Raw genomic sequence first — 5,995 nt, forward strand, 5'->3', positions numbered from 1 at the left:
CGGAGGCTGGGGGGGAGATCAAGTCTGAATTTTTACAGTTTTTCTCCCTTTTTAGTTTAGTTTTCTTTAGGTTTAGGTTTTATTTTCAATAATCATGTGAAGGTAAATTTTTAACTAAGGTTAAGGATAAAGCTTCACCGATGAAGAACAACAATACTTTTTTGTAAGTCAATATTATTATGATTTTATGGGTTTTTAAGGTTTTAATTGTTTTACTTTAATTCAATTATTGAGATTACTCTTAGATAGCTATTGTGATATACAAATACATGTAATGATTTAGGAGAGTTTCATTTAATTGTTTTACTTGGATATTTATTTATCAAAATAAAATTGGATATCTTTTGTGATTTGTCTTACAGATACAATTGATGATTTGGTTTAATCCAGATATCTTTTGTGATTTGTGTAATGGATGGATACATTAGATGATTTAATTAATTTGTCAAGCGTAGTAAGACATACATAGGATTTCATTTGTGAGAACTTTAGACAATATTGATAAACATGGAATGTGTTGTTCTGATTAGGTGAGTGTAGATTCCACAACCTAAATACTTTCTTGGTTGATTATTTCTTTATCTTATTTAGTTTATGTTTGTTTATTTTCAAAATAAAAAATCTTTTGGAACTAGGTTAGAATTTAATTAATTTAGTCTTAAAAAACACAATTCCCTGTAGATTCGACCTCACACTTGCAAAAGCTATATTGTAAACGACTCGTGCACTTAATTATGAGTAACATTAAAACTCACAACAAGTTTTTGGCATCATTGTCAGGGAATTGTTTGATTTTTGAATTCAATTTATGTTTGAATTGATTTTATCCTTTTACTAGTTATAATTAGGATTTAATTTTGCAATTTTTTTTTTTTTTGTTTAATTTTTTAATTTTTAATTTTGTTGCTAAAAAAAAAATAAATAAATAAAAGATTTTATTTTGTTTTTCACTGTTTCGCAGTTCTGTCAAACTTTCATCTGCACATCAATGCACATACGCTCAAGCGCAATTGTAGTACGCTCGAGCGCACTCACAATCAAGGTAGCAGTGATCCAGTTGAGCGTGCCTGCGCTCAACAACTTCACGCAAAAGCTCGAGCGCATTAGCGCTCAACGCAGTCAGCAGCACCATTGACAGATCAGCGCTCTTGCACTCGAGCGCACCTCCACAAACTGCACCAAGACGGATCAATACCAATTTGCCAAATTTTATTTTGGTTCGTTTTGTGAGTTTTGAGTTTTAGTCTTTAATTTTTGGTATTCTTGTTTAGTTTGATGCTCTTGTGATAGTTTTAATTTTTTTTTTTTATAATACTTATATTTGTTTATTTTATTTTCTTGAAAAATAAAATAAAAATAAAATAAATCTGGTTACTGTTTTATGTGTGATATTTGCATGCTAAAGAGTGTGGGTGAAGCATGGATTTTTCGTTTGGAAATTTTAATGCTTCTCCTAGTTATAGGACACCAGCTCTTACCAACTATCCTCTCAATTTTTATCCACATGGTCCATGTTCATACTGCTCCAATCCTTATCATAGTTTTAGTAAGTGTCCGTCTTGGGGACAATTTTTCAAATTTTCATATGAGCAGATGAACACCAATTTCTCCAGCCTGGAGTTTGAATCAAGTTCCAATTTTTACACCCTGGACTTGAACAACCATTATGATTTCTCATGGCAAGCTCATGCTACGGGAAATTATGCTCCCCAATCTCATGAACTGCACCATACTGAATATCTGCAGTTCAATAATAAATCGTCACAATCCCTCTTGAGACACAACAAGAACCACAAGCTTCAATTGCTCAATGTCTCAAAGTGCCATCGTATGTAAAACTTCTCAAGGATTTCTGCAAACAAGGTCACAAATCTAGGAACCATGTTCCTAAGTAGACTATTCGAAGCATGCAAGTAAGTTACTTGAGAGGGCGAAACACCCTTCCAAAATGCTACAAAGTTTTAAAGAAGAAAGGGTGTAAGTGATTGGTTGGACACCCAAATGATTGGGGAAAGTGCAATATTTTTTCTTCTTTTTTATTTCCGCACTTCATTTCTGAGTTATTAATGTTAGTTTTGTTGATAGGTGTTTTGGTGTTCAAGTTTGCGGGACACCCTGCCCTTTTTCATACCTTGATGTTCCGTACTTCTGGTAATGTATTTCTTTACTACACATTGAGGGCAATGCGTAATTCAAGTTGGGGGGTATGGAAAAATACTCTATCGATTTGTTTGTTTTTATCTGTCTAAAAAAAAAAAAAAAAATGCTATGTTGTTGTTTAGTGTGAGTTAAGCTGTAACTGTGGTTTGATTTTCATTGGTTGGCTTAATATTTTAAACATATCATCATGTCATTAGGAATCTGAGTCCTTTGACTCATTTTTGGGCTAGAGAGACTTCACTTGTTTTGAGTTGATTATTACGAGCGCATTAACATAGAGTCTGTAAGGTATGAAATTTGAACTAAATTGTGTGTATCTTGAGATTTGTGGGATGGCTTGTTGATGAATAACCTTGGCTTGAAAATAAAAAATTGAAAAAAAAAAATTATTTTGAGTTTTTCATTAAGTAACCGGACCTCTTGCCTCATTAAGTATTGGGTGCTCGTGTAAAAATGTGTGAAATTCAAGTTAGTTAATTGTATGGCTAGTTTGGCTTCGTAACCTTTTTGACTTGAGTTATTAAGCCCTTATGAATGTTTTTACATCTAATGCCCTAAAACCATCTGATTTGGGAGTCATTGGCCTAACACTCGTTACATAGGTCAATTAGAAAGCTTAAGGGGGCCGAGCATTGCACGGCCTACAAAAAAAAAAAAAAAAAAAAAAAAAAAAAGCATATCTTGACTTAAGTCTTGGTTGTCTTCATCTGATAGAATTCCTATTAACTTTGAGGTACACAAACTTTGAGTAAATTGAAGCCTTATGATTGTATATTAATCTCACTTTGCACTTAATGGAACATTTGATGTCTTAATTGTCCATTTATGAGTTCTTTGATTTTGGATGCCCTAGTGATTGTGATGATGGTGTTTGTCTTGTTAAAGTCTGTTTATGAATGAGAATCATGGTTTATGTGAAACCTTATTCTTTTCAATAACATAGCACTAACAACTTTTGTGGGTATCATTCCTATTCAACTCTCACGAGACTTCACTCGTCCACTAGGGATGCCTAGGGGTTTAAAAGGCTTGTTGCATATGCTAAATGAAATCGTCTCTCCCACGACAGCGGATTTATGTTTCTTGCTTTGATTTTGTTTTTAATTTTGTTTTATTAAGGGACTAGCAAAATATAAGTTTGGAGGTTTGTTGAGAACAAATTGTTTGTTTCCATTCAGGAATCTAAAATTCAGCACAAAGTAATTATAGTATTATTAAAAAAGAGATTTTATCTATAGTACTATGCATCTTAAAGTTTCAAAATGATTTGTTAAACCAAAAATTCTTAATTCGAGTTGATTGCAAAAGTGTAAAACATGTTTTAGAAAAAGATGTTCAAAATATATCAAGTAAACAGATTTTTGCCGGATGACAATCAATTTTAAGTATTTTTTATTTTGAAATTGAATACATCAAAGGAGATCAAAATTCTATACCTGATTTCCTCACTCTGGAATTTTTGCAGGGAAGAGATGGCTGAAAAGCCATACTTAAGTACAAATAAAAATAAAATACCTTCAATCAAGTCACAGCCAAGTCATGTAATCCTAAGCCTAGGAAATGTAAACCCTTATGAAACATGTTCACCTATTAACATGTTGAATAAGTCTCAGGTTCTTGGTTCTCCAAGACCTACTTTCTCATCAACTTTAGCATCACCAAGTCACCCGAACCCTTACCAGTTGGTAGAATGTCCTACAGCAACCATTACCCCTACCCAACAAAACTCTTCAAAATCCATACAGCAGCAAAAATTCTATACCAGCCAACCAATTACCCAAATCAATAGATCTAGGTTTGTCCAAAAAATATATAAAGAAAACCTGTTTTTTATAGAACATGACCAGCGTTATCTCAAGAATCCTTTGGATCTTGTTAAAAGGTATTTCCCTCCTAAATGGAATTTCATTCCTTTGCACCCATCCAAATCCATCAATTTCTACAGAGATATTTTACTCCAAACAGCATCAATTACCAAAGATTCAGTTCTGGATAAATTCGACCCAGAACAGAAATGAATAATCTTTGATAAGATGTATATAGCAAAAATTATTTCAGCAAAAGAATGGGGCTACCACCCATCTGATCTCAAAGCCCTTCACGGCCATCAAGTCCAATACAGGTATTATAATTATATTGAAGCATGGTCAAAAGTACTTTTTTATTAAAACAATATAACAACCACTCTTGGTATCTTTGTTTTGATAACAAATTCAGTAGTCAGCTCTCTTTATGGTTCAACAGATGGTGGCAAAATCATGGGATAATTCCCGATATTTTACATCCAGAACTTGTAGATGCATTAAAGCAGTTTTCAACAGCTTACAGAGTTAGTGAAGCAGAGAGTCAATTTCCTTCCTTGCTTCACTTGGCAAAGAAATACAAAATCCAATGGCTCTTCAAATGGGATTATGCCATTGATCAATGAATTTGCAAATGATACAAATATCTCCGCTGGTAGGACAAATTCAACATTCAGAAAATTCTTTCCTCAATACAGAGAGAAATCCCTTCCTTCATACATCAAAGCCAATTCATGGCAAATAAATCACATTTACATACAGAAATTGTTGCATTCATGGCTCAAGTTCAATGTAAAGAAGACCTAAAAGATCTATGCAGAAACTTTCTCCTTAAAGCTGAAGGGATTGAAGACCATGGAGAACAAAGCCCATCTTCGTCCTCATCTTCTCCAAACCAAATACAGCCTTTTTACCAAGAAGCCCATGGACCATTTATTGCATCACACACTTAAACTCAGTAACACAATAAAAAAATTAATGAGGAGTTAGTATCCTAATTAATTACATTCATACATTTACCTTATTAATGAGGGAGTTATAATTTTGTCAAGTACTAACTCCTCATTAATCTATGAAACTCCCATATTTTTTCATTCAATTAAGCAATATATTCTCATTATTAGTAACACATTTTAATAAATATTTTTAGTAACACATTTTAATTAAAATATGGACCAACACTTACCTATGGTGTGGTTGGAATTCGTTTAGTTTAAAAAAACCGCTTGATCTTTCAATAGACATGTATGATGGGCAAGCTTCTCTCTTAACCATTTCAACTATTTGGGCTTAATCGCTCAAGCCGAATACTTCACAACAATATGGAGATGATATATTTAAAACACGTCACGTAAGTTGGTGTGAAGAATTCATGGTTTGGTTATTAACTCTGATTAGATTCACATTATTGAAGAAAAAATTATCATAAAATCAGGTTTGATGCACTAAATTCTCAACATTGATTAGATTCTCATCATTCATGGATAGCAAATATCAGCCTTAAATGCTAATTAATATATCAGATGGGGCGACAACTACAATTTTTCCTGTACAAATAGTGAATAGATTTTCAGCGTTTCTCCAAGATTGAGAAGTGAGTGAGAGAGAAAGAAAAAGAGAGAGCTATGGGTTTTCAAGCACGACTGTGTTTGTTCTTCTTGCTTACCTTTCTCATAACATGCTTTGCTCGCAAAATCCCTTATGGTATGTTACTTTTTTCTTTACCAACAATGTTGAAAAGATGATCTTTTCAAGTCATTTCCTACCGGAGGAGTAGGGAGTAAGGAAAATAACAAGAAATTGTGAGAGGGCCCTGCTCGGATGGACCCCTTGCCCAAGCAGGAAGTCCCTCCCTGCTCGGGTGCTCGGGTAGAGAAACCCCTCTAATAGACAACTACCCAAAAAAGAGGGTTAAAAGTGATAACATAAATCCTCAATTATATTGAATTTTGGTCCACAACAACCATTAGATTCATTTTCTTTGTATTATTTGAATTGACTGCATAAGTTATTACCCCTTTGTGCATGGAATG

The sequence above is a fragment of the Corylus avellana genome, chromosome ca10 (genome assembly GCF_901000735.1).
Source record: "Corylus avellana chromosome ca10, CavTom2PMs-1.0".
Lineage (NCBI taxonomy): Eukaryota > Viridiplantae > Streptophyta > Magnoliopsida > Fagales > Betulaceae > Corylus > Corylus avellana.